The following is a 27,172-nucleotide window of genomic DNA, read 5'->3' as shown; positions in this document are numbered from 1 at the left end:
AAGAATTAAAATCGGATAAAACAGTGGTAACAAAGGCTGCAGACAAAGGAGGAAAAATAGTTCTATTTAACAGAACGGATTACATAAATGAAGGTTCCAAACATTTGAACACACCAGGATGTTATGATAAATTAATCAACAATCCCATACAGGATCTAGAAATAATGTGGAACTCAAAACTAAAGTTATGGCATGAACAAGACCTCCTTAGCGACAAGGAATATCATGATTTAACTTGCAAAAATTCTATCATGGCAACAATATACTTTTTACCTAAGGTCCATAAAACATACCAGGACTTTCCACCACTTCGACCAATACTTCCCAAATACATCGACTCTCATCTACAACCATTGGCAGCAAGCCTAGCCTCATTCGTAAAGGATTCCAAGCATATTATTCAGCACATCAATCTTATTCCATGGGAACCAAACTATCTTTTTGTAACCTTAGACGTTGTTCAGCTCTATACAAGTATACAGCATGATAAAGGTCTGGAAAGTACAATGTTCGTTCTCAAAACAAGATCTGTTTCCTATCTTGAGCAAAATACAATGATTATTGAAATGCTGCACTTCTGTCTTCATAACAACATTTTTATTTTTGACAACAATACTTACAAGCAACTTCAAGGTACTTCTATGGGGCCTAAATTTGCCCCATCATATGCTAATTTATTTGTGTTTTTTTAAAAATAAAACATGCGTGGATACATCCACTTTTTCACAGCAATATAACATTTTGGGGTTGTTTCATAGACGATATATTAATCATCTGGGAATGCAACAGTTTAGATTTGGAAACTTTCTTTATTCATCTCAACAATAACTCTTATAATTTATCTTTCACTAAAACAGTCAGTGCAACTAACATTGAGTTCTTGGACTTAGAACTATTTGTGGAAAATGCTCAAATTCAAACAAAATTATTCACAAAACCATCGGTGGGAAACAGTCTCCTTTTTGCCACATCTCATCATCCCAAACATACCATCAATAATATCCCATATGGGGAGATCCTAAGAATCAAAAGAAACTGTAGTACATCGCTCACCTTTCAAAACAATCTCAAATCTACGTATCAGAAATTCAGACAAAGAGGTTATGGACCAAAGATTATCAAAACCACCATTAACAAAGCAGAACAAGTCACAAGAGATTCCCTACTCATAGATAAACCAAAAACAGGCACCTCAAAACCAAAAACTCAATTCATCACGATTTACAGCACAGAAGCCAAAAAAATTAAACGTATATTAACAAATCATTGGAATATACTTCTTACCGACCAAAGTCTGCAACAACATTTGGCCAATTTTCCAAGCATCTGTTTTCGGAGAGCTCCAACTATCAGAAATTTAGTTAGTCAAAGTTTCTTGAGTCCAATAGCATATGAGAGAAAAATGTTTTTTCAAACAAATATCAAAGGTACCTACAAATGCGGACATTGCAAACTATGCCCATTCCTACACCAAGGAAAAAAAAACCTTCTTCCAAATGGTAAGACAAAACAAATTGAACGAATGATCAATTGCAACTCAACATTTGAGATATATGGTATTGAATGTTTGTGTGGAAAACTATATATTGGGAGCACGATTAGAAAATTAAAGGTGAGAATCTTTGAACATTTGCGAGCCATCCGCAACAAAGACCTTCAATCCCCCATCTTTGTTCATATTGCTACAAACCACCCAATATTTGACTTAACGAAACTAAAAATATTTGGCCTGGAAAAAATAGTGCTACCACCAAGAGGAGGAAACAAGGAAGAAATATTACGAAAACAAGAAAGCAGATGGATCTGCATCATGGACACATGTGTGGGAGGTCTAAATTGTGACACAGAGATGTTTTATTGGTTATAAATTTTGTTTACTTACATAACTGTATAAGGGTTATATGTAACGCTCACCTGATTCCCACGGAGGCGCCGGTCTTGGCAGGATGGTGTCTGTGACTCGAAATGTGAAGTGCAGGACTCGATTGTCTTCCGGGGCTGAGCCTCTTCGCACTGTGTGTCTAACTCGAAGAGTGAGATATCTGCAGGTGAAAGAATATGGGGTTAATGATCTGGGGTTGTCGGGTATCTCTCTCCCTTTCCCTTCCTCGCTTTTCCGTGGAGCCCCAAGGTGAACGTGCTCACCTTAGATAGGTGAATGCTGGACTCTCCATCTGCGTCTGGTGCAGGGTGCCGTTGCCAGTTCCTTCACTGGGTGAAAAGTAGGCCTCTTGACATCAGAGGATTGCTACCGTCGTTAACTGCACGAACGGTGAGTTTCCGGACACCTTTTAAGTCCTTACAGTCTTTAGGTGCGTGGGCACGTTAATGTGGAACAGGGCTCTGTATAATGCGTTTTCTATTTGTCTTGCAGGGCTCTTGAGGTAGAAGATGGTGTGAAGAAAGCCGAAGTTCGAGCCAGAGTCTTGGAATGACACGCTTGGAAATGCGTAAGTAAATGCCGGTTGCCTGCTTTTCAAAAGCTCTCTAACTGTCTCTTTTCCCTTGCATTTGTGAGTTCGGGTGTTGAAGAGACGTTGGAAACGCCGGAGTATTTGCAGGTGCCCTATTGTGGCGGGCGCGATGGCGCGTAAGTAAAATACCTGTCTAATGTCTCTTCTTTTGTCTTTCAGGTGCAGGATTGCAGCGTTGAAGAAAACCGGAATTCCCGGAGTGCCGGTGAGTAATTCCACACGGGAATAACTATGCTTTTGTCTTCACAGGCGGAGGAGCAGCGTGAAGAGATGGTAGCCGCCGATGGATCAGGTGAGGAAAGCGCTGCGCGTGAAGGTCGCCGTGCTAACCTGTTGTTTCTTGTCTTTGCAGGTGCTACTGAAGGCTGGATACAGGAATGGTAAGCGTTTGTTCTTGCAGGTTCAGGATCGGAAAGAAGAAAACTGGAACAGACACGGTGAGCGTTCTGCTGCAGATGCAGAGTAACGCGAAGCACGTTTCATCAATCGGGTGTGGTTTAAATAGCCTTGGAGTGATGAGGTGTCTTCCTCCACGGCCTCGCCTAAGTAAGAAAAGAGTTCCTGTTCCAGAAGAGTTCCAGTGTTGTATCCAGGGAGTGGAGCTTGCCCCACCCAGGTAAGAAAGTAGTCCCGGCTCACAGAGGATTCCTATGTGGCTGGTAAGTAAGCAGCATGGTCTGCTGCAGGTAAGTCCACCCAAGCATCTTCATACAAATTATGAGCCCGGCGCTTCCAGTGCCGGGACCAGTGACTTTGATGAGCCTGGTGCCACCGGCGCCAAGACAAGGTCCAAAAGGTCCCAGTGGGGACCGGCTGGTGCCTAGGATGAAGGTTAGGGGCCTGCTTCCAAGGACGTTGGGCTGGTCCTAGCTCCTTGGAAGCAGTGATCATGACATTATATTAACAAAATGCTATTTAGAATTATTAGATAGATATTTTAACAGAACTGTAATAGGGTTGCATTAACATAATGCCATTTAGAACTATTAGATAGAGAATTACAGTAACTACACAGGTTTAAGCACTGGATTTCTAGAGTAATCACAGCTAAAAAATTGAGAAGCATACCAATTAGAAATTGTTATTAATTTTCAATGCTTAAAGGCACTAATATTATTAAAATTATGAAAATTAGTAAATTCCAGACCCTTTATACCTTAAAATTACTTGCTATACTTCTACAAAGTCCTATACCCCTACAATGCTAAAATTGGCCACCATGAAATCTTACGCTATTATTTTCATTGTCACGATCAATAAATGTGACTTTGGAATGTTCTCCACAATTAGTAAATATCCTTTTCAAAAACCTACTTAATGACTAGTAGGAATTATTATCAGCATTTGTTATCAAAAAATGCTTCATCGCCAAGAAGCAGCATTGTATTCTTTTTCCTATTTTCAAAATGGCCGACACCTACGCGGCATCACGTGAAGACGTCATCACGCCGCGCTAGATCACGTGAGCGCGGCGCGATGACGTCATCACGCTTCGTTTCTTTGCATAAATAGCACGCTCAAAGAGAACGATATGAACCACTCGTTCAGGCGACCATTTGGCAAGCTTACCATGGCGTTATTTTGAACTTTAAGAACCGGAAGGTAAGAAAAACTCTGTTTTCAAAATATATAATAGCACTATGCTTTCTCCCAAGCCATCCACCATAATTCTCCCTTTAACATCTAAATGCACTTGTTACACAGGAATAATAAACACCACTATTTTTCTCTTCCCTTAGCAATTCATAGAAAACCTGCACACTAGGTTAACATTGAAAACCTATTCTTACAAAGAAGAACAGGACACTAAATTTAGTCATTACCATCTATGTGGACATCTAACACATAAAGCAAACAGGGTGAGTCAAAGAATTTTTTTTTGCTATTTAAAAATGTTTTTTTGCTATTTGCACATAGAAAATGTTTAATAATATGAGTACAATTACAAGGCAAAGAAAATACACTTAGTATGCTTTTTTCTTTCTGTTTTTTTATTAGAAAATGTTTCATCTCCTGAAGAGCCATTGTAAATAACAATGGGAAAACACGTGTTGGAGGAGAAGCTAAAGACTGGTAAGAGAGTTAGAAATTATGAGCTATAAGTACATGGTAACCAATATAGCAATCCAAGCCAATTTCCTGAAATTAAGAGGATTTATTTGTTACAAAGTGTGAAAGCAACACTGGTTGAAAATGATTTGCTAAATTTGAACTGAAGAATATATATGATGCGTGAAGTCAACACTTCATGAATCTCTAAAAGAATAAGAAATTGTGAACTATTATTTTTTTTATTTATTTATTTTATATATTTATATAGCGCTGACTGCCCACAGGCATCGGGCGCTTACAAAAAGACATGTACATGCTCAAGATAGAGCCAGAAGAGGCGACGGGACGGCAGACGGATTTATACCGGTTAGATAGTTCAGAGTGGCCTAGTCGAGGGATTACTTGAAGAGCTCTGTTTTGAGTTTTTTGCGAAAGACCAGAAGGTTGGACTCCAACCTAAGGGTCTTAGGTAATTTGTTCCAGTTGGAGGCTGCTCGGTTCGGGAAAGCTCTGCCCAAACCAAGTTCTTTCTTGAATTTCAGGGGCGTTATCAATCCATTTGCCTCTGATCTTAATGCCCTACGAGGATGGTAAAACGTGAGTTTGGACTTCATGTAGTCAGGTGCTTTGCCATATAAGCACTTGTGAGTAAGGCACATAGACTTGAATTGAATACGTTCTTCTATTCTCATCCAGTGAAGGTCTGGTCTAGCTTCACTTATATGTTCACTTCTTGATTTCATTTTGACCATTCTGATCGCGTTATTCTGGACTAGTTGGAATTTTTGGATGTTATGCTTACTAGCTCCTACCAGGAGAGCATTACCATAGTCTAGACGTGACATGACGGTCACTCTTGCAATTGTGGCGCTGTTTTTTTCACTCAATAGTGGTCTGATGGCTTAAAGTAGCCGGATGTAGTAGTTGCAATTTTTACTAACATAGGTCGCCTGGGCATCGGAATTGAGAGATGCTTCCACCGTCATGCCTAAAGTTTTAACCTTATCTGTCACAGGGATAAGGGTCTCTTTGATTTAGAAAGCCTGATATTCCGCTGAGAGTTTGGCACGTGCCTGAGTAGAACCGAATACCATTAATTCGGTTTTGTTTGCGTTCAGGCACATCCAGTTATTGTCCATCCAGTCTTCGATGCTACCATAGAGTGTATTTAGAGTCTTACTATCTTTAGCGTAATCCCCAGTCAGTTCCAGGACCAGCTGAGTATCATCAGCATAGTTGGTGAAGAATATCTGGAGTTGTTGTATTAGCTCACATAGAAGCCGGATATACAGATTGAAAAGTAAAGGGGATAGACTAGCTCCTTGTGGAACCCCGCAAAAGATGTTAAATTCGGAGGAGAATTTGTCACCCCAGTGTACTCTGGATATTCTGTTTTCTAAAAAGGATGTTAACCAGCTTATAGATTCCTTGGAACAATTTGCGACCTTCTCCAGTGCTTGTTGCAAGAGCTGGTGGTCAAGCAGGTCGAAGGCGGCACTCAGATCTAACAATATTAGTAGACCAGCCTTTCCCTGATCCATAATGTCCAGCATTTTGGACTGTAAATCCAGCATGGCGGTTTCAGTGCTGTGCGCAGATCTAAAGCCAGATTGTTGAGGGTGTAAGATCTCATGGCTTTCTACATATTCTTGGAGTTGGGCTGATGCTATTTTATCTAGTACTTTAAGTGTAAAATTACAATTAGTGATGGGTCTTAGGCTGTTAGGGTCGCGAGGATCAAGGGTAGGTTTTTTAATCAAGGGTGTGACGGTAACCTTTTTTATATTATTGGGTACTACTTGGTCCCGAAATGAGGTGTTCACAATTCTAGTATAGAGTGGCGCAAAAACTTCGGGATGTTGTAGGATGATCTTGGGAGGAAGTACATTTTCAGCGCAGGAGGATGGTTTCATGGTTGCTAACGTTTTTAACATAGTTTCTGAAGAGATGGATTGAAATTGAAACTTCTCCATGTCCATTGCGATTAGTTGTTGTGCAGGTAAGCTGTGTTGCGGTTTATTGGCCTGTGATAATGTAATTCGTTTTCTGGCTTTGGATATTTTATTTGCCAATGCAGCCTGAGTGTTTTCGCATTCGGTTTGTGAGGGAATAAATTCAGGGGCCAACGCCCTAGGTTTTTCTAAGGATTTAAGAATGTCAAATAGCTTACTGGCTGACTTGGATGACGCTTCAATTTGACTATTGAAATAGTTCTTTTTCGCCTCATTGATTTTAGTTTTGTAGGATTTTTCTAGTGACTTCCAGCTTGTTTTGTGGTCCTCTGTTTGGTTTTTTTGCCATTCAACTTCACCACGCTTTTTTTCTTTCTTGAGAGAGATGAGTTCAGGCGAGAACCATTTTTGATGGTTAAGGTTGAGTCTTACGGTTTTTTCTCGATTGGGTGCTTTCTGATTGATTAACGTGAGCATCTGCTGATCGTATTTTTTGATTATGGTGTCACAAGAATCTTTTTCATTGATGTCCGCTAAGATGCTATTGATGCAGAGTTGTAAGTCTGCTTTATCAATATTTTTAAAGTTTCTGGACAGAACTTTACTTGCCTTGTTAGCCGTATTTTTGGTTGGGATAGGTAGGTGCATATCAAAAACTATTTTATAATGGTCAGACCAAATGCAAGGGGTGGTGACATAGTTATTGGTCTCTAGCTTGTTGGTAATGACCCAATCCAGTTGATGGCCATTAGCCATGGTAGGTTCGTGATTCATAACATTGAAGTATATTTTTTCCAATGTTCTTTCAAGAGAAATGGCTTACTTGTCTTTTGGATCTCCACGCCACCGGTTTAAATCACCAAGGATGATTGTGGATTTATTTAGGCCTGTAAGGGAATCGGCGAGAATTGTAAGTTCATCGTTGAACTCTGATTCCAAAGAAGGGGGTCTATATATAAGTATGAAGTTTAGGCAGTTATTGTCCGTAGGACAGTGTTCAAGGTGTAGTATTTCACAGCCTGTACAGAAGGGTAAGGAGGAGAATACCGGCAGTGATTCTCGAGTGATTAAGGCTACTCCACCCCCTTTCCCGCTTCCTCTGTTAGCATAGTGGATTGTGTAACCCGTAGGGACTGCCAGGGACCAGGTGGGTGCAATAGGGTCCTGTAGCCACGTTTCCATGATACACATTATGTCGATATTATCTGACACGATCAAATCGTGTACACATGAAGCGTGTTGGTTAAGGGAACGTGTGTTCAGAAGACATATTTTCAGTTTTAGTGACAAGGGTTCTTTATCGTGTATTTGTTTGGTTTCTGCCCTAGAAGGGTCACTAATGAGAGCCTGTTCTACAGTTGTCAGCCTGTAAGAGGGTGTTGTGTTCACAATCGTAAAAGAATTGTGTTCAGGTATTGCTTGGACATTGTGGGTCTTGTCTAGGATTTCCTGTGCATATGCGTGTATGGCTCCTATTTTCTGAGACTCTTGTAGTTTGGAGAAAAGGTTGCTGAGTTCTCCTATTCCCATTCTTACCAAGGTCGTAAAATAGGGCTAGCCAGGAAAGATGATGCAGAATTTCTGGCCAGGGACAGCAGGATCGGCGAGGACCGGCGCAGACCGGCTTGCCCCTGAAGCGCATGACGTTTCAGTAAATAGCCACTAGGGCTCCTGGGAACTGTAGTTCCTACTTAGGAGAGCGCTTCACAGACACAAACACAAGTAATTTAAACAGATGAAATCACAAATGTTACGAGTGCTTGATCGTTGCCAAAGCTAATTCAGTGTTAGCAGGTGCAAATAAATGCAGATAAATGCAAAATGAGATTACCAAGATGTAAAATTCGTTTGTCCTGGATAAACAGATTCTGCCTACCAATTCAAACAAGTAAAGGCTACGAATCACGTAATTAACAAGTAGTTACAAACAGGTGCAAAAGTGGCACTCTGAGCTGCCAATAATAACCTAGCCTCAATCAGTGGCCCACGGCAGACTGAAGGTTAAAGTAGGGGCTCGGCGGGACAGGCGCAGACCGGCTTGCCTCTGAAGCGCTGGCGCTGAAGCGCCTGACGTTTCAGTAAATAGCCGCTAGGGCTCCTGGGAACTGTAGTTCCTACTTAGGAGAGCGCTTCACAGACACAAACACAAGTAATTTAAACAGATGAAATCACAAATGTTACGAGTGCTTGCTCGTTGCCAAAGCTACTTCAGTGTTAGCAGGTGCAAATAAATGCAGATAAATGCAAAATGAGATTACCAAGATGTAAAATTTGTTTGTCCTGGATAAACAGATTCTGCCTACCAATTCAAACAAGTAAAGGCTACGAATCACGTAATTAACAAGTAGTTACAAACAGGTGCAAAAGTGGCGCTCTGAGCTGCCAATAATAACCTAACCTCAACTATAAAGTACATGGTAACCATTACAGCAATCTAAGTCAATTTCCTGAAATTAAGAGGATTTATTTGTCACAAAGTGTGAAAGCAACACTGGTTGAAAATTATTTGCTAAATTTGAACTGAAGAATACATATGATGTGTGAAGTCAACACTTCAAGAACCTCGAAAATGAACCGTATCTAAGTTGGCAAATAAGGAAGATTGATAAAATACAATTCAAAATTCAGACTCACCTGTTCATTTCATTATAAGAGGTTGTCGCATTTGAGTAAGCTGTTCCTAATTATTAATGATCGGTCTCCAGTAGGCCTGCATCTTTCTTCTGCACTCAGCTCCTGCAAGAACAAGAACACCGTTAGGAACAGCCTTACCTTGCTGCGCTTCTGCCCATCATTCACCGCTTCTTCTGCTCTGCGGGCATCTTCGGCGGTGTCATTCCCATCCCGGCACGCCGCTTCCTAAGGAAAAGGGAAAGAACAGAAAAAAAGGCATTAGTAAGCATTCAGCAAATCTTCGCTTATTTTTAAAGACTGTGCGAGCTTCAAACGCTTACCTGAATCCCAGCCGCTCTGGGGGAACTCTGTCTCTGGAACTTCTTATTCATCTGCAAAGGGAAAAGACATTCAAGGTTATCGTGGAAACATCTAGAGGCACCCCATACCGCGCTTACTCACGGCATTTCTTCTTCATAACCGGCATCCACGCTGAAAACGTCGCAGCACTTAAAAGACACAGAAAAAGAACTCAGTTCAATACAAATACGAAAGGGTCGCATCGCGCTCTCACTCACCTTCAGCGCTACTCATCTCAGCAGCACGTCGCCATCCCCAGACGCTGGCCATCTTCTAAGGAAGGAAAGGAACGAAGTTAGAGAACTGTTCAAAAGACTCTACACTTACCTGTTGGACTCTTGCCAGTGAAGTAACTAGGCAGCAATGAGCCCGTATCAATCAACGCGCCCCTGCGCTGAAAGTAGGACGGAGAGCACACTTTCCAAGAAAACAAGGTAAGCTGTGGATCAAAGGGAAGGGTTGGACCCCGGGGAAGAAGGGGTTCAAGCTCACAGAGACAATAGGGAGTTAAACTCTACCAATCCTGTGTTTCAGGCCCAGTCTCCTGTCGAGTAGACTCCAGGGAAAGGTTGGAGGTCGTAAGAGGTCAGAAAAGGCTGAGTGACGTCCCTGTGGATACCAGGTGAGCATTACACCAGGTGAGTCCGCAGGACCACGTTATCCCTGTGGAAAGTGGTATAGCGTTCTGAGGCCACCAGAGCCTGGATCTCGCTGACTCTGCGAGCGGAGCTGAGGCCCACCAACAAAGCTGTCTTAATGGTGACCATGCAAATTGACAAGGGGGGTCCTGGGATTCTCTCTGCCAGACATTAGTCCTGGTTACGAGAGACTTACCCAGAGTCTTTAGCTCACTATCTTTCACAGAAAAGAAATATCCCTAACATATCAGTCTTTGTCCTGCCCTGGGGCAGTCCAGCACCGAAAAGCTAGGCAATTCTCCTCTGAACAAGAGTACCAACAGCATCCCCAGACACGTGTTTCGGTCTGGTTGGACCTCATCAGTAGGGAGGAGCTGTGCCTCTCTAAGAATAGTGAGCAAGGGGTCCACGTCTGGATTCCCCTAGTAACTTAGGGTGAGGCCCAAAGTTACTTGAATATGCAAATTGACAAGGGGGGTCCTGGGAGTCTTTCTGCCAGACATTAGTCCTGGTTACGAGAGACTTACACAGAGTCTTTAGCTCACTATCTTTCACAGAGAAGAAATATCCCAAACATATCAGTCTTTGTCCTGCCCTGGGGCAGTCCAGCACTGAAATGCTAGGCAATCCTCCTCTGAACAAGAGTACCAACAGCATCCCCAGACACGTGTTTCGGTCTGGTTGAACCTCATCAGTAGGGAGGAGCTGTGCCTCTCTAAGAATAGTGGGCAAGGGGTCCACGTCTGGATTCCCCTAGTAACTTAGGGTGAGACCCAAAGTTACTTGAATATGCAAATTGACAAGGGGGGTCCTGGGAGTCTCTCTGCCAGACATTAGTCCTGGTTACGAGAGACTTACCCAGAGTCTTTAGCTCACTATCTTTCACAGAGAAGAAATATCCCAAACATATCAGTCTTTGTCCTGCCCTGGGGCAGTCCAGCACCGAAATGCTAGGCAATTCTCCTCTGAACAAGAGTACCAACAGCATCCCCAGACACGTGTTTCGGTCTGGTTGGATCTCGTCAGTAGGGAGGAGCTGTGCCTCTCTAAGAATAGTGAGCAAGGGGTCCACGTCTGGATTCCCCTAGTAACTTAGAGTGTGACCCAATGGTGATGTCCACGGATGTCCTTGGCTCGATGGGTTTGTGCGGCAAGGCGCCCAAACCACATTGAGGTCCCACACAAGGCCGGTAGAGCCCGGACAAGCTTGCCAGATGTTTCTTGACTATCGGGTTGGAAGACCAGAAGACTTCCTCTCTGAGTTTCTGTAGGCCCCTATGGCTGCCAGATAGGTGCAACTTGTGTCTACCTGTACACCTGAGTGTGTGAGATGCACCGAGAAGGAGAGTACATCATCCAGTGTGCATGTAAGGGGGAGGGGTCGATCTCCTTAGCGTCTGCCCAATGACAGAACCTAGTCCATTTACTCTTGTATTGGCTCCTGGTAGCCTTGCTCCTGGTGCCCTGAATGATCTCTAAGTTAGCCTGTGCGAGGCTTAGGTGCCTGAGGGTGACCTGCTCAGGAACCACGCTGCAAAGGCTAATTTCTGCTGTGCGGGGTGGATGACCCTGCCCCCCTGCTGGGACAAGAGATGGGCTGGACCCAGCGGAAGGTTAATGGGTGGTCTATTCATAAGGCTGAGCAGTTCGGAGAACCACAGTCTCGCCAGCCACCACAGAGCTATCAGAATGAAGCTTCCTTTATTTGGCTGATTACCCTGTGTGACCAGGGGTGTGGGTGGAAAGGCATAGGCTGTCATGCCTTCCCACCGAATCTGTAATGCGTCGCCCATGGAGCTGGGGCCCTGGCCCTGCCAAGATGCGAACTGGTGGCACTTCCTGATCTTGCAGGAGGCAAACAGATCCACTTGAGGGTGCCCCCATTTGCTGAAGACCTCCAGCAGCACCTGGTAATTCAATTGCCACTTGTAATTGTCTGCTTCCAGTCTGCTGAGCCTGTCTGCTTCCAAGTTAGCCTCCCCCAGGATATGGACGGCCGTGAGGTAGATGTTATTCTCTAGGGCCCATTCCACATGCTGACTGCTAGGTTACACAGCGGAGGGGACTGGTACCCCCCTGCTTGTTGACATAGTACAGTTGGAGTGGTTGGTCTTGATAAGGATGGTCTTGCCCCCAATAAGCGAAGGAAAGCTCGGAGAGCTAGCCTGATGGCCCGAGTTCCAGCCAGTTGATGTGACTCCTGCTGGGTCCAGACTCCATGGACACTGTGGCTGTCCACAGTGGCTCCCCAACCCTCTCTGGAAGAGTCCACAGAGCCACAGAGGTGGCTGCCGGAAGGGCTTGCCCATTTGCAGGCTGCAGTCCCTGGACTACCATGTGAGGTCCGAGTGGAGAGAAGGAGGTATGCTGATCAGCTCTGCTTGGGAGCCCTTCTCCTGATTCCATGAGGCTGCAAAGTGCAGCTGTAACCTCCTCATCCCGAGTCTCATGTGTGGCATGGCCAGGAGGACCGCTGCCATAATACCCAGTAAGTGTTGGTAACACCAGACCGAGGTCACTGCTCTGGTAAGGAAGTACGTAGTGGCCCTCTTGATGGCCGTAATCTTTTCCTCCGAGGGAAAGCCTGTATCCCAGATGAGGCCCAGGAAGGTGAAGCTCTGCGTGGGCTGCAGCTGAGACATCTTGAGGTTGATCGTAAAACCCAGGTCGTGGAGAGTGCTCATAAGTGCGCAGGAGATGTTGGTGACCCCCTCCTGGGATCTCACCCTGACGAGCCAGTTGTCCAGGTACGGGTAGACATGGTGGCCCTGGGCCCTGAGGAGGGCTGCTCCGCATTCATGAGTCTGGTAAATACCCTGGGGGCTGAGTTGAGACTGAGTTGAGGCCAAAGGGTAGCACCTTGTACTGGAAATGGCAGCCCATAATTCTGAAGCGCAGCAAGGAGCAATGTGGTTGCCAAATCGGGATGTGTAGATAGGTGTCCTTTAGATCCAAGGAGCACATCCAGTCTCCCTTATCTAGTGTCTCCGAGTGCTGGTGTAACCATCTTGAATTTCTGAAGAGGGAGGGAGAGGTTGAGGGTGGATAGGTCCAACACAACTCTCAGACCAGCCTGGTTCTTTTCTATGGTGAAAATCCTGGAATAAAAGCCCAATCCACTCTGGAAGGCTGGGACTTCTTCCACAGCCTGGCTCTCGACGAGCGACTGAATCTTCACCAACAGAGTTGCCATCCCAATCTGTGGGAATGGAGGGGAGGATGGAGGAGGAGAAGGGACCGGTAGGAGGTACCCAGAGAAAACTACAGAGAGTATCTATGGGTCCGCAAAGGTCTGGTGCCAGAAAGGCACATTAAAGGCAAGCCTCCCCCCTCCACTGGAGACACGTGGACCCGAAGGGATGTGTTGTGCTTGCTTTTCTTCTGTGGCTGCTGCTGAGGAGGGGGACTGGAAGAAGCCCTTGCCCCCACCTTTTGTTGCTTGCGCCGGTGCTGACTAGGCGAGCTATCAGGATGTCTCGACCTCTGTTCCTGGATCCCGCCGAATGACCCCCCCCACGTCAGAGCATTGATGCGACTGGGTGAATGCCTTGGGCGTGGCCTTCCTTAGGATAAAGACTTTGCAGTTTGAAAGCTGTTCTTTTTATCCAATTCCTCGTCCGTGCTAGAGTGAAAGAGGTCACTAACCTCGAACGGAAGGTCCAATATGCGTTTCTGGACATCAGGGTTAAATTTAGTAGCCCAAAGCCAGGCCATCCTTCTCATGTCTGTGGCGGTGCAGATGGCCCAGCTAGAGGTATCGATGTGGGCCACTGTGAACTTCATGATGTCCTGCGCTACCAGCTTGGCTTCTCCTAGACCGCTTTGAAGCGTGACTGGCTCTGCACCGGAAGCTCTGGAAGGAAGTCTGCTATTTCTCGCCAAAGCCTCTGGTTAGCGGCTGCCAGCATGGCCGAGGTGTGGTGCCAGTGGGCAGAGTCAGGGTAGCACATGCTCGCAGGGCCGCACGCCTCTAAATTTAAAGGGGAAGAAGGTTTTTTCTGGTGAAAAAGGAGAACGCATCTTGCTGTCTTGACGAACAATATTGCACTCTAGGACCTTGGGGCCTCCTCTGCAAATTGAAAAGGCCAGTTGAACGGCCCCTGCAAAATCTCTCCCAGGAAAAATCTTCCAAGTCCCCACAAACTTGTTAATTTCTTTCATGAAAGCCTCGCCAAAGAGTAATCCTTGGGCTCCTTCTCCTACTTCATAGGAGGCTAGGTCCCCAACTGGTTATCTATTTTCAGGAGCATGGTCCTGCGCCCCTCGGAGACTGCACAGTTTGTGTTTCCTAGCAAACATACTGCTCACTGCGCCCAGCCTGCTAGAACCTGTGGGTCGACTGGTTGTCCTGTATCCTTGGCCCTCTCTGCTAGATCCATAATCTTTGCTATCGGGCCGGCTAGGTCTAGTATCTTGTCCTGATATGATCTCCAAGCTTGATACAAGCCTTTTTCTGGTGTCTTTTCCTGCTTTGGTCACAAACGTGAGCATCTTCGGGTCAAGCTCTGGTGGATCTGCCACCTTTCCTGCAAGCTCCGATCTTGGGCACTCTGCCTTTAAGCAAAATCTTTTCTCTTTCTCTAGGGGCTTGCGCATCATCTGCACCATGTAAAGCGCCACTTTTGGTGACGGGCCCACTTAGTGGATCTGGGGTGTCTGATAGAGGAGGGTTTGAACATGTCTGACATGTCCTCCCCCTCGCAGATAGGCTTACTCTGTGTGTCAATGCTCACATCAAACTCCTCTACTGATGACTAAGCGTCCCCTGTACTTTAGGCCCATGGGGAAAGGGCGGGGGGAGGGGGGGTAAGAGGCTGGGCATGACTTATACAAGAATGCATTCTTAAGCCTATTAAAGGCGTCAGCCGCCTCCTGGGGCTTTTTCTTCATCCCCATCAATGTGCTCAGGGGAGTAGAAGAGGCTTTTATCTTCCGGGCTGCTTTGCTCCCCTTCTTGCCCTCTCTACTGAGTCATGGAGGTTACCTCACCTGGATCATCTGGGTCGCCAGCTCTCATGCCCACCTGTAGTCTGTCCTGTAAGGGTTTCACTTTTTGGGTGATTGCTCTCACTAAGGAGTCTCCCAACACTTTCTTGAAGCTCTGTGAGAGATTTGCTTCTTTTTCCCCACCTCCTGCTCACTCTCCTCGCTCCAAGTGTAGTCCCCTGTATAATACTGCCAAGAATATAATTATGGCAAGTATTGTAGGCTATATATATATATTTTTTTAAATATTTTTATTGGTTTCATAACAAAAAATAAACAACAAATACAAAAAAGCATCATTGGCGAATGGTTAAGCATATCAAGAAAACAACCCAAAACCCCACCCCGCCCTCTCCCTTCCCCTCCCCCCCAAGACCACGGTTAGTTCACTGTTCCTCTCTAGTTCGTGCCCGTATCCGGGCAACTCCCTCCACTCCGCTCCGTATCATCCGCATCAGGGTGGAGCAAGGGCACCGCCAGGGCCACCCAGCGGTGTAGTTCCTCGCTGGAATCCAGTCTTTGCACATGAATAGCCGTTTCCCATGCCGCGGTTTCAGCTATGATCCACTTCGTGAGGTCACTCCACCATAGGGGCATATGTGGACCTCTGGGGCTTTTCCACCCCATGGCAATACGTCTTTTGGCTGTGATGTAAATAAGGTCAGTGAGCTTGGATAGGGGTTTGGTCTTCCTGTTTCGCCTGTATTTGCCAAGAATGCAGGCAGTAGGCTCGTCCACCTCAACTACGATGTCTGCGCCAGCCACTCTGTCCTTCACTTGTGACCAGAACTCCCCGATTACTGGGCAGCCCCAGAACATATGAGTCATTCCCGCCCTGGGTTCATTGCATTTGGGGCATGACTGGGTTCCAGCTCCCGTGAATCTCACGTGAATCTCGATATGGCTTCCGGTGTGAGGTAGGCTCTATTGGTGATATACAGTTGAATGAGCTGTAAGCGGGCGTTCCTGGAGACCTTCTTATGATAGTGGGTTATGTCACCCCAATCTTTGTCTTCAAAAACGAGGCCCAGATCAGTTTCCCACCTACTCCTACATTTGAGGTCTCCCCTGGTCTTACCCCATAACAGGGCTTCGTAGATTTGTGAGGTTTCGTGGCCCCCCTCAGCGGAGTTTAATATCATTTCAATGCATTTGTTCTCCTCGGTCAGGTCAGCTGCGACTGGCCATCTACTGCACAAGGCCTGTACAACCACCCTGTGCAACAGGAACTGTCCAGCCGGGAGGCCCGTGGTCTCACAGAGTTCCAAAAAAGTTAGTATTTCCTGTTCTTGGATCAAGTCCCCCAGTGTGGCCACCCTAAGGGGCTCCCATTGTGTACGTGTTTCGACATGCCCCCAAGAGTGAGTGACCATGAGTGCAGCGATAGGGATCTGTGGGGAAAACGGGTCATCCAGCCCGACCAGTTTGCAGGCCCTTTTCCAAAGCCGGATCCCTTGCTTTGCGAGGTAAGGGCAGTGACTCGTAGCACCCTCCGCGGCCCACAGTATGTCTCTGAGTAACAACTGGCAGAGGGCCGGCTGAAGGAGACGGGTGTCTGTCGTGCTTTCGTCCGCCATCCACTCCGTGACATGTCTCAGCTGGCTGGCGTGGAAGTACAGCTCAAAGTTGGGGATCTTAAGTCCACCCCTCTCGTACGGTCTTTGGAGAGTCTCCAATGCCACCCTGTGCCTGCCTCCCTGCCAAAGGAAGCCCCTACAGAGTTTGTTGAGATCTTTGAAAGAAGAGGGGGGGATGTTGAAGGGGACGTTAGTGAAGTTATGTAATGGGCGGGGAAGGACAACCATTTTGAGGAGTCCCGCCCTCCCGTCCATCGAAAGCGGGAGCCGGCCCCAGAACTCCATAGATTTAGTGAGAGAGTCTTTGGCCCTTACGGTATTAAGGATGTGTTTGGTGGCTGGGTTGCGGTGTATAGTTATCCCCAAGTATTTGAAGGAAGTAGTCTGCCCTTCGAGGTCCAGAGGGGGGAGGGACCTGTATTTGTCGGTGTAGAAAGCTGCGAGGGGATAAAGGCAAGACTTGCTCCTATTGATCTGGATACCGGTGAGCTTGTGGAAACAGTCCAGGGTTTCCAAGATGTAGGGAAGGATGTGCTCAGGGTCCAGTAGGGTGTCGTCAGCGTACATAGAGATGAGGTGGGTCACCCCGTCTATCTCAATGCCACCCTCTCCATATTCCTGTCTCAGGTAGGCCGCCACTGGTTCAGCAGCGAGGATGTATAACATGGGGGACGGAGGGCACGCCTGGCGGGTGCCTCTGTGTAGGGACCAATTAGCGGAATAGGTTTTGTTGGTACGTACCCTCGCAGTGGGGCTGGCATAAACCATCCGGGTCCACTTAAGGAACACAGGGCCTATCCACATTCTGGCCATAGTGGCATACAGCCAGTCCCACCTCACCGAATCAAAGGCTTTGGTGGCGTCAAGTGTTGCCACTGCAATTTTCTGCGGCCTTCCCTCCGTGCTATAGATAACATGATGCAGCCTGCGCAGGTTCTCAGTGATGGAGCGCCCTGGGACGTATCCCGTTTGGTCCTGATGGATCAGCAGAGGGATAACTCTGCGCAGTCTATTCGCCAGCAGGGCGGTGAGGATCTTACAGTCAACATTAAGCATAGAGAGGGGCCTGTAAGAATCACAATCTGCCCCGTCCCTCCCCGGTTTAAGCAAGGGTATAATAACGGCCTTGTTCATGGAGTCCGGGAGGATGCCATGCTCAAAGGCCTCATTAAAGACCTGGGCCAATATTGGGGCAAGAGGTTCCTCATAGGTCTTGTAGAATTCCCCCGGGAGCCCATCAGTACCCGGGGTCTTCCCAGCTGGTAGCGATCTGATTACCACCTTGACCTCATCGGGGGTGACAGGCTCATCAAGGGTCTCAGCCAATTGCATCTCTAGTTTAGGTAGGTCGAGGGCGTCAAGGGCGTCCTCGATCCTGGTATCAGAGGGGGGCAGGGCTTCGGAGTACAGGTTACGATAGAAGTCAGTAAAGACCAAATTGATTTCTTGTTGGGTATGTACGGCCGTGCCGTCGGGGGTGAGCATATGCCAGATGGGTGGCCTGGGGGTCTCCCTTTTATAGAGCCACGCTAAGAGGTTCCCGGGCTTGTCTCCCAGGGCATGGATTCTTTCTGTGTGTTTGGCATAACTCAGTTTACCAAGGGATTCCCAATGAGTTAGGCAGGTTTGTCTAAGTTTGGCCACTTTTTTTAAGTGGTTAGAGGGGATGGGTCAGCCTTACCTTCGAGCGTACTCTGGTCCCTTTCTGCGCGCTCAAGCGAGGATGTAAGAGATCTCTGGGCTCTCCCAGCCGCTGCAATCATCTCGCCCCTCATGACCACCTTATATGCTTCCCAAGTTGTGCTCAAGTGTCTAACGCTATGCAGATTATTTTGCCAATATTCTTCAGTGCTATCTTTAATGCGTTCCTTGAATGCAGAGTCAAGTAGGGCCTCGGACCTCAGCTTCCATGTGGGTATGGGGGGTATGGGCGGAAACACCTCCCAGGTTACCAGAAGGGGAGAGAGATCCGACAGCACCCTAGGCAGGTAGTGCGCATCAACAAATACGGACTGTTGCGTTAGGCTGAGAAAGATGTAATCCAGCCTGGTGTGTACGGCGTGGGGTGGGGAGTAGAAGGAGTACTCCCGCTGCTCAGGGTGCTGGACCCTCCATAGATCACTGAGTTGCAACTGTTGGATTAGTTTGGAAAGTATTTTGGCTGGGGGGGAGGGTCGGTCATGTTTATTATCAGATCTGTCAAGTAGATGATCAAGGGTGCAGTTGTGGTCACCCCCCCATATCATAATTCTGTCTGCATATGGGCTGAGTCGCACATGAAGGGAATGGAAGAAGGCAGTCGCGTCATGGTTGGGTGCGTAAGTACTGACCAAGCAAACCTCTTTGCCCTCTATGGAGCCGCACACAACCACCATCCTACCCTCGTTGTCTGTTTTAGTGCTAGTGAGTTGGAAAGGAACAGTGGGGGCAATCCAAATCAGAACCCCCCTGGCGTAGGAGGAGTAAGTCGAACCTATTAGGGTACCCCGCCAAGTTTTTGCCAGGGCTTCCAGTTTCTTGGGTATTACGTGAGTTTCCTGCAGCATGGCGATTCCAACCCTGTATCTTTTTAGGTAAGTATGGACCCGTCGTTGTTTAACAAAGCTGTTCAGGCCCCTGACGTTCCAGGTAACGACCCTTATTGTGTCAGCCATAGAGGTGGTGTGGTTTATTCTGTGTAGCGGGTGGAGCTCGGGATCTAGGAGGTGCTGCGTTGCATGTGAATTGTTCCCGTGGTCTCGATGTGTCCCAGTGCATGTCCCCAACTCGTGAAAAAACGTGTACAAAAACTCCCGTATTCCCACCATCCCTACTTAACTGTGAAAAAAACTCCAAACATAGAACTGGCCCAGCGAGGTTTATTGTAGGCTATATTGACAAAAAAGGAGACACTTTTACTTTGAAATACTCCTGTGCTCAGACACGATCATGCTGAGACACTATCACAATGAGTAATCTTGACTTTTTTCTTATGCTTCTATAATGATTTGCCTCCTGAAGCCTATCTACATGCTGTGAAAAGTGCATTATTTCTTTTACTGTAAACACTGCTTTCATTGCGGGAGAAATCGACCCCAGCATTCGATTCTGTCAGTTCTAATAATACAAATCTCCCGCGAATGCGCAACGCGCTCATCGCGTCATGCATATGAACTACAATGTATGAAATGCTGGTGCGCGACCATTACACATCCTCAAACTATGGTAAGAAGGGAGTGGAGGGGGGAGGAGCTCTGTAATCACTTAAATCCTTATTTCGATGGAGACCGGAGCCCTGAGGCAAGCGAGTTTGCTCGCGGGCCTGGCCTGCCTCTTCTGAGGGACAAAATACTGTCAGCATTCGCGCTATGAAAATAGTGAGGGATACAAATCAATCTGACACGCTGTGTAATAAAAAACAACGCTAAAGCCAAAACGTGTTCAGTACAAATGCGCGAAAATCCAAACTAAGCAACTTCCATTAGTATGAATATTAGAACAACCTTAACGGTTGGCAGCAGCAAAAAAAAATGAAAGGACCAGAGGAAGCAACATATTTTGAACAGCTATAAATTATTAGATTTATGCAAATAGGGGAATAACAGAAAAGAGATGAACGAATCAGAGATGGAAAAAGGTAAGTATAGAGAGGACAGAGAAATATTGTCCTTGTGCTTTTTGACTTCGCTCATGCCATACAAAGGTCTTTTATGCAATCTATCCTTTTGGAATCGGTTCTTTGGGGGAACAGCACAGTGTACAGGTTATCGATTCTGTTATGCTTCAGCACATGACTCAACTTTTTATTTTACATTGCCTACTACATAGCAAAGTCTGAAAAAACATTTAAAGATTTACTCACTGTGGCCACCACCTGATGGTTCCGGTCCTCCAGAAGTATGGAAATGACATGCACTGCAAACAGTTTGTACACTTAATTGCAAAAGCAATTAGATACATTCTCTTAGGAATTCATCCTTATCAGTATTAGGATTAATGAGTCAACAGACCACACTTCTATTCAGAATGCAAATATTTATGCCCGTTCTATTTTTGACAGACAAATAAAGGCAGACATCTTGGGCACAATTACTCTTTCAAGTGCTGACGCAAATGGTTATTTTGTTGGTCTGACTGCATTTTTGGATAGCCTGAAAATAGATTATAGAGGGAAATTGTGGGTTGCTGGCTTAGGAACAGATGGAGCGGCAAGTATGGTGGGGCAAAAATCTGGATTGGCAGTTCAGATGAAAGGTATATGCCCACAGTTCATTAGCATCCACTGCATAGCCTTCCAATTACAACTCACTATATTGGATGACTGCAAAGAAATTAATTATTGGCAGGTTTTTGATGAGGTGGGTAGAAGAGATTTTAAATATTACCATGGCTCAGCCAAACGTTTGCACTAGTTGCAAGAGACTGCAAAGGTTTTATCAGAAGAAATGTTGAAGTTAAAAGACATCCACACAGTGCGCTGGTTGGTAAGTAAAAGTTGAAGCCGTGCATGCTTTGCTCCAAAATTGGGTAACAAATCACACCTCAATGAACAAGTGATTCAGCCACAGTGAGGGGTATATTATAGAACCTTAAGAAGGACAAGTTTGTTAAACTCTTACATTTTCTGCTGGATTTCTATGGGAAGCTGAAACCTTTCTCTGAAGAACTAATGATCTGATCTGCCATGCACGATGGAGAATTGAATTAAAATGGTGCAGGATAGGTCTAAAGAAAATGCAAGGCATGAGCAAGACTTTTTAGACAAAGTTACTGTTGGAACTTTTCATGGGCTCCAATTGAGGCAGGTGAAAATCAATTTCAGGCTATTTCACTGCCCATAATGCAGTAAAATACTTAGAAGGACATCTTTCCTCAGTATCCTCCGAACTAGTGTGGTGTTGCAGCATATTTGACAGCCTATGCTGGCCAGACAAGTAAAACATTCTTAAGTATGGAGTTGAGGATTTGCGTATAATCGGGCGGCATATACATTCCACTGACTGATGACAAAATCGAAATTCTGCAAGCTGAGTGGACTGATATGAAGCTCTCGCTCCGAAATGGAATATCTTTTAAAGAATCCTTTAAAAAAAAATAAAAAAAGGTACATGAACAGAGAGCGGTTCCCAACATTACTTCCACTGATAGATTTCTGTGCAGTTCTGCCCAATACTACGGCTTTGTGTGAACATGGCTTCAGCTACCAAACCAGGATCAAGAAAGATTGTCACTCCAGATTGGCCTAGGAGACCTTGGATAACCTACTGATGATTGTGAATGGCCAACCACTAGAAGAATTCAATCCAAGCAAAGCCATTGACCAGTGCTCAGCAGAGAAAACACGGTATACAGGACTGGGGACTGAACACCCACATAAATTGGGGTACTTAGTTGGCATTTTGTGTAGGCTGTTGCACTTTTCAGTTTTGCCTCATGCCCTGCCATGCATAGCTTCCACTAACAGAATTCCATTTGATAATACAAACAGCCAACAGATTTCTGTGACTCAAGGAAGACAGAGCAGAAATAACAGGATAAAAGCTTCACAAATGGCCTGAGAATAAAGAGGTTAGAGAGAAAGACTGGTTTCCCTTATAGTGTGGACACGTTGGTGCACTTTTCTCTTATGCCCGACATGGATTTCCAGTAAATAGAGAAATATTTGAGGGAACATCCCCCAGCTCTAGTGTTCTCTGACCTGGAGGATCAGCAAGAGCAGAAAGAACAGGTTAAAAAGAAAAATACTAGTGGGATTTATTGTGATCATATCCTGTTTTTTCTCACCCATCATTGATTGCTGCTATTAATTGACTCATAAATAGGTAACAAAGCCGAATGAAGGGATATTAAATTCTCAAAAAATGGAATATGGAATTCACAATAGAAAAGCAAACTTGGCGAGTACAGATTTTATATTGTTCTGGTTTATAATTTGCATTGCTTGTTGCTAACGTGACACTAGTGCTGAAGCTTTGCCACACATGGGCTTGCAAAGCATCATCCACCACACTTCTTTCACAAATGGGGGCAAGTGACATGTGTTAGAAATTGTCCACCTTGCATATGGTCTTGTAATGGACAAAACGTAGCGCTCACTCTAATCAAGGACCCCACAAGACTGCCAAAGGCCAAACTGCCAAAGCATTTCAGAACAAAGGGACACCTGCATAATAAAAAGGGTGTTTGCAATACATCAAAACAAATGATCAGCCTGCAATACTACAAAACTCAGTTCCAGATGCAAGCGATGGTACTGTGCTTCCGAAGACTGCAGGAGTAACAAGAGCAATCGAATAGGATAGAGTCAGGGGGCCACAGAACATGGGCAGCATTCCTACGCTGCAAAACTACAAAAATATACTCTCAGCAATTTGAAGAGAAACGTTCCCTGGCTCAGAGAACTACACCAGACTGCAAACGGTTTGACAATCTCAAGGAAGGAGACAGCGTGAATCCGTGCCACAAAAATCTGGCAAAGATGCTCCAAATGCCGAATTAAAGCATCAAAGTATACTTGCAACTCCAATGTGATTATATAACTCCTGAAAAATTGTTTAATATCCAAACCAAAATTCCCAGATCATGAACCAGTAATGAATCCATGCTCTGTTTCAAGTCAATCTGCTCGGAGCATGATAGAGATATCATGCAGCACCAATCACTCTTAAGGAACTGACTCCCTAAATCACGGGGGGCCCACAAGGCACATATATTCTAATGGCACAATTTAACATGGAGGACAATTTACACCTGTGGGTAAAAACCTGTGCATTTCAAACCCTGCAGTAAGATGTTAGAGCAAGGTGAGCATTGCAGCGTTTTGGAAATTAATTAATAGCTTTGGAAACAGATTTATAATGGAGACTTTTCAGGCTATTAATCAATGAATTACATTTGAATTCAAACCTAGCAGCTACTTCTAAAAATGTGGATCTATACATTTGACAACACCAGAATGAATGCATTACATTTCTTCACGCATCGAGAGGACAGGATTAGAGTTATACATTCTAGGGTTTTAATTGCAAGCAATGAATTAATCTTGCATGCAAGAGATGCCGCCAAGACATGAAGATGTGCTTTTTTTGAGAGCTGGCACATATCTACCTCATTCAGACCTTAATTTCAAGTAATAGATTCTTGTATTGTTGTAAAACAGTAGTTGCCTAGGGGTGTTGTGCTATTGTCCCCTCATACATGCACACAGGTAACATGCTTTACAGATGCTCTGCACTCAGCATTAATTTTCAACAAAGCCTTTTTGAAGACCCATGAACGTGTTCCATGTTGAAGATGAATGCTGAGAGTGGGGCTGCAATGCTGGAAATGCCTTATGGAGGGACAGGGCCTCCTAGTCCTACTACTTCTCTGTGTGTGCTTTCTCTATGTTTTCTGTCACTGAGTTCTAGTCTGGATCTCTGGCAATGTAGCACTTCATAATTATTTTCTTTATTTACTTGGTTCAACTGATTATCAGTTTTTACAAGATAAAACACAAGTGTCCTTCAAAGCAATATAAGCTAATGTTTTTCTTTAAAGTTACCATTAGCCGGCCATCAAAAGGAGAAAAGAAAAAGAAAATATACAAAATAAAAATAAACCAGAGAAGGATAACACAGGTAAGTGAAAGGAGGAAAATGTTTGCATGTTTCCAATTAATACCACTGCCACGATAAGCTCTGTACATGACGTTCTTCATTTTCCCTCATTTTTAACCGGGAATATGTTTTGGAAGAAAGATGCCACAGCTATGACATATGAAGTTTTGTCTCCAGACAAGAGGTAGTTCCACCAGGTCGCTTGATCGAGGACTCGCTGGCCAATAAAAAGGTGTCCCAGATAAGAAGTTCTCTTTTCTCTTAGACCTGGGCATGTCAGTAATATGTGCCTTAATGTTTGCACCTGATCTTGGTTGTTGCAGTATCGACATCTGTTTAACGTTGATTTTCCTCCAGTATCAATTATTTCATTTGTTGGCATTAGGTTTAGACAAGCTCGCAGGTAAGTTGTTCTGTGGGCCCGACTTGGGAACTTCTTCATATATTCAGTCTCTTTTGGTTTACTGGTCAATCTGAAGTCAGTTTATAAGACCTTGTTACATCGTTAGTATTGGCCCAATCCTGTTCTTCCAATTTTCTTTTGATTCTAGTTGGATTTGATACGAGGTCGTCCTCAGAATTACCAATCTGGACAAGGGCTGATGTATTTCATTTGACCAAGCCTTCAGCCGCCTTTCATTTCCATTTATTAATTTGGTGTTAATAATGTTAATCTCTGGTCTGTTTGGGAGAAGTAGTTTCCTATATAGCATTGCCTTGTTCCATTCAACCACTGCTTTTAGTGAAGACAGAGACAATTATCAGCGGATCAGAGCTATATGTGTTTAAGTTGGAAGTCCCAATACATGATGCCAGAAGTAACCTTCCAATTTGGGCCATATCTATTCTGGCATAAATAGCATTGCTTCAGCTCCATACGTTAAGGACTTTGGCTTTATAAAAGTCAACAACTTGAATGTTAGAGAAACGGCCAAACATATTATCCCCTGCTCTTGTTTGTGCAGCTAGTTTCTTTACCTTACCAAAGAGTGTTGTTTGCATTGGAGATTCTATAATACTGTTGTTTAAAGTAATGCCAAGATATTTAAAATCTTTAACGTGTTCTATCAGGGACTCATTTAGGAAAAGTTATATTCTCTCCAATCTTGCGGTCATTTTTTTCTACGGTCACTTTTTTCTGTGTTATTTCTAAATTGTTGTTTTTGATGTAATTTGCCAGGCTGTCAAGCGGACGTTGGAGGCCTTGCACCGTCTGATCAACCAGGATAAAATTGTTCGTGTACAGGAGTCTTGACATTTTAACACCTCTTATGGTTGGGGGGGGGGGGAATCAAACGTTCTTCCCATGATATTGAAAGTCAGCCATGTACACGTTAAATAGGGCTGGAGCCATCGGACAGCCCTGCTTTACTCCTCTTGATGTTTGTATTTCAGCTGATATGGATCCGGAGGGGTCTAGTCTCACTCTCATTGAGGTTTCGGTATACAGGGCTTTGATTGGTTCCAAAATTCCAGGTGGGCATTTCTGGGTGTGTAATTTCTTCCATAGAGATTCACGATTGATCTGGTCAAATGCCTGGACTAGGTCAATGAAAGCCAGGTGGATCCTTGGCTTCCCCTCCATGACCTTCTCCTTCAAGACACTTATAAGTAAGATGTTGGCCGTCGAGCCCACATTTTTCACGAAACTGGTATAGAAGGGATCAGGACAACCGGCTCTTTTCACCCATGACTGAAAGCGGTCTAGGATTAGTGAACCGAAAATGTTTCCTATGACATCCAGCAGTGCTATAGGATGGTAGTTTTTAGGATTGTCTTTCATTCCCTTTTTGAAAATCAGGACTACCGTAGAATGTCTCCAGGAATCTGGGATTGATGTTATGTTTTTACATCAGTCTAAAACTTCACTGATGAAGTGTGTCCATTCAGTTGGTTGTTGTTTAAGGTCAGCGTTGGTGATCCCATCTGCGCCAGGAGCCCGAGAATTGTTTAGTTTTGTAATTTTTGCATATATTGATTCTTTACCAGTCGAAATTTCCCACAATGTTAGGGTTTTTCCTAGGTCGCTGAAGCCAGGTTGTGGTGGATGTTGGAAAAGAGTTGAAAAATGGCTAATCCAAGTAGACTCCCCAACTTTGCTCTGTAAAGTGTCATTTGTCAAGTCAAAGGTTGTCTTGAGTAGTATCCAAAATTCTCTAGGTTTTCCATCTGTTCCGCGTCTGCTTGGTACATCTCAAAACGATGTTCGGTCAATCATCTTTTAAAGGTTTTCGTCGCCACAGTCACTATTTTGCTTTGGTCTGCCGTGGGTAATTTTTTCACTAACCGCTTAATTCTCCTCAGCTCTCTTCTTTTTTCCACCGCTTGCATGTTGTATTTGTGTAATCTTTGGTTTGGAGTTGACAAAGCTTTCTTTTTGCTTCGGTAGGCTGCAAGCAGAGGGATGTAGTCAGTTGGATTACCACCTTGTTTCACGTCTTTTAAAGTGGCTTTTCTGATGTAATTCGATGTTAATTTATTTATTACATTACTGCTAGGTCTTAAGCGAGATCCTCCATTACAAACTTCTATTGGAGTTGTCATTTTTAGTCTTGTTTCTTCCAACTGTCTCCATGACATGGCCAGTAAGTTGTGGTCACCATTTTTAGTTCCAATTACATCGAAATGTGTGACTATTGGGAGGAGTTCCCTTGAGACAAAAATGTAGTCCAATACTGCACTCTGTCCCTCCCTCTTCCATGTCGGTACTTGGGGGACCTCGTGAAAATTTGATTGGATGTTATACAAATCACGCAAATCCATTAAGGAGGTCCACTATTTTCCTCTCTCTAGTGCTGCTGGATTAGTGTGGAAATTCTTTAGGCCACGTCGCTTGGTACAGGTGGCATTCAGTTCACCACATATGATCGTGTATTTAGCTTAGTGAGCAATATAGATATCATCAATTTCAACCATCAATATGAAGTCGATGTTAGACAAGGT

The sequence above is a fragment of the Ambystoma mexicanum genome, chromosome 2p (assembly GCF_040938575.1).
Source record: "Ambystoma mexicanum isolate Mex_15411 chromosome 2p, UKY_AmexF1_1, whole genome shotgun sequence".
Classification (NCBI taxonomy): Eukaryota; Metazoa; Chordata; class Amphibia; order Caudata; family Ambystomatidae; genus Ambystoma; species Ambystoma mexicanum.
Note: the sequence above shows the minus strand (reverse complement) of the source record.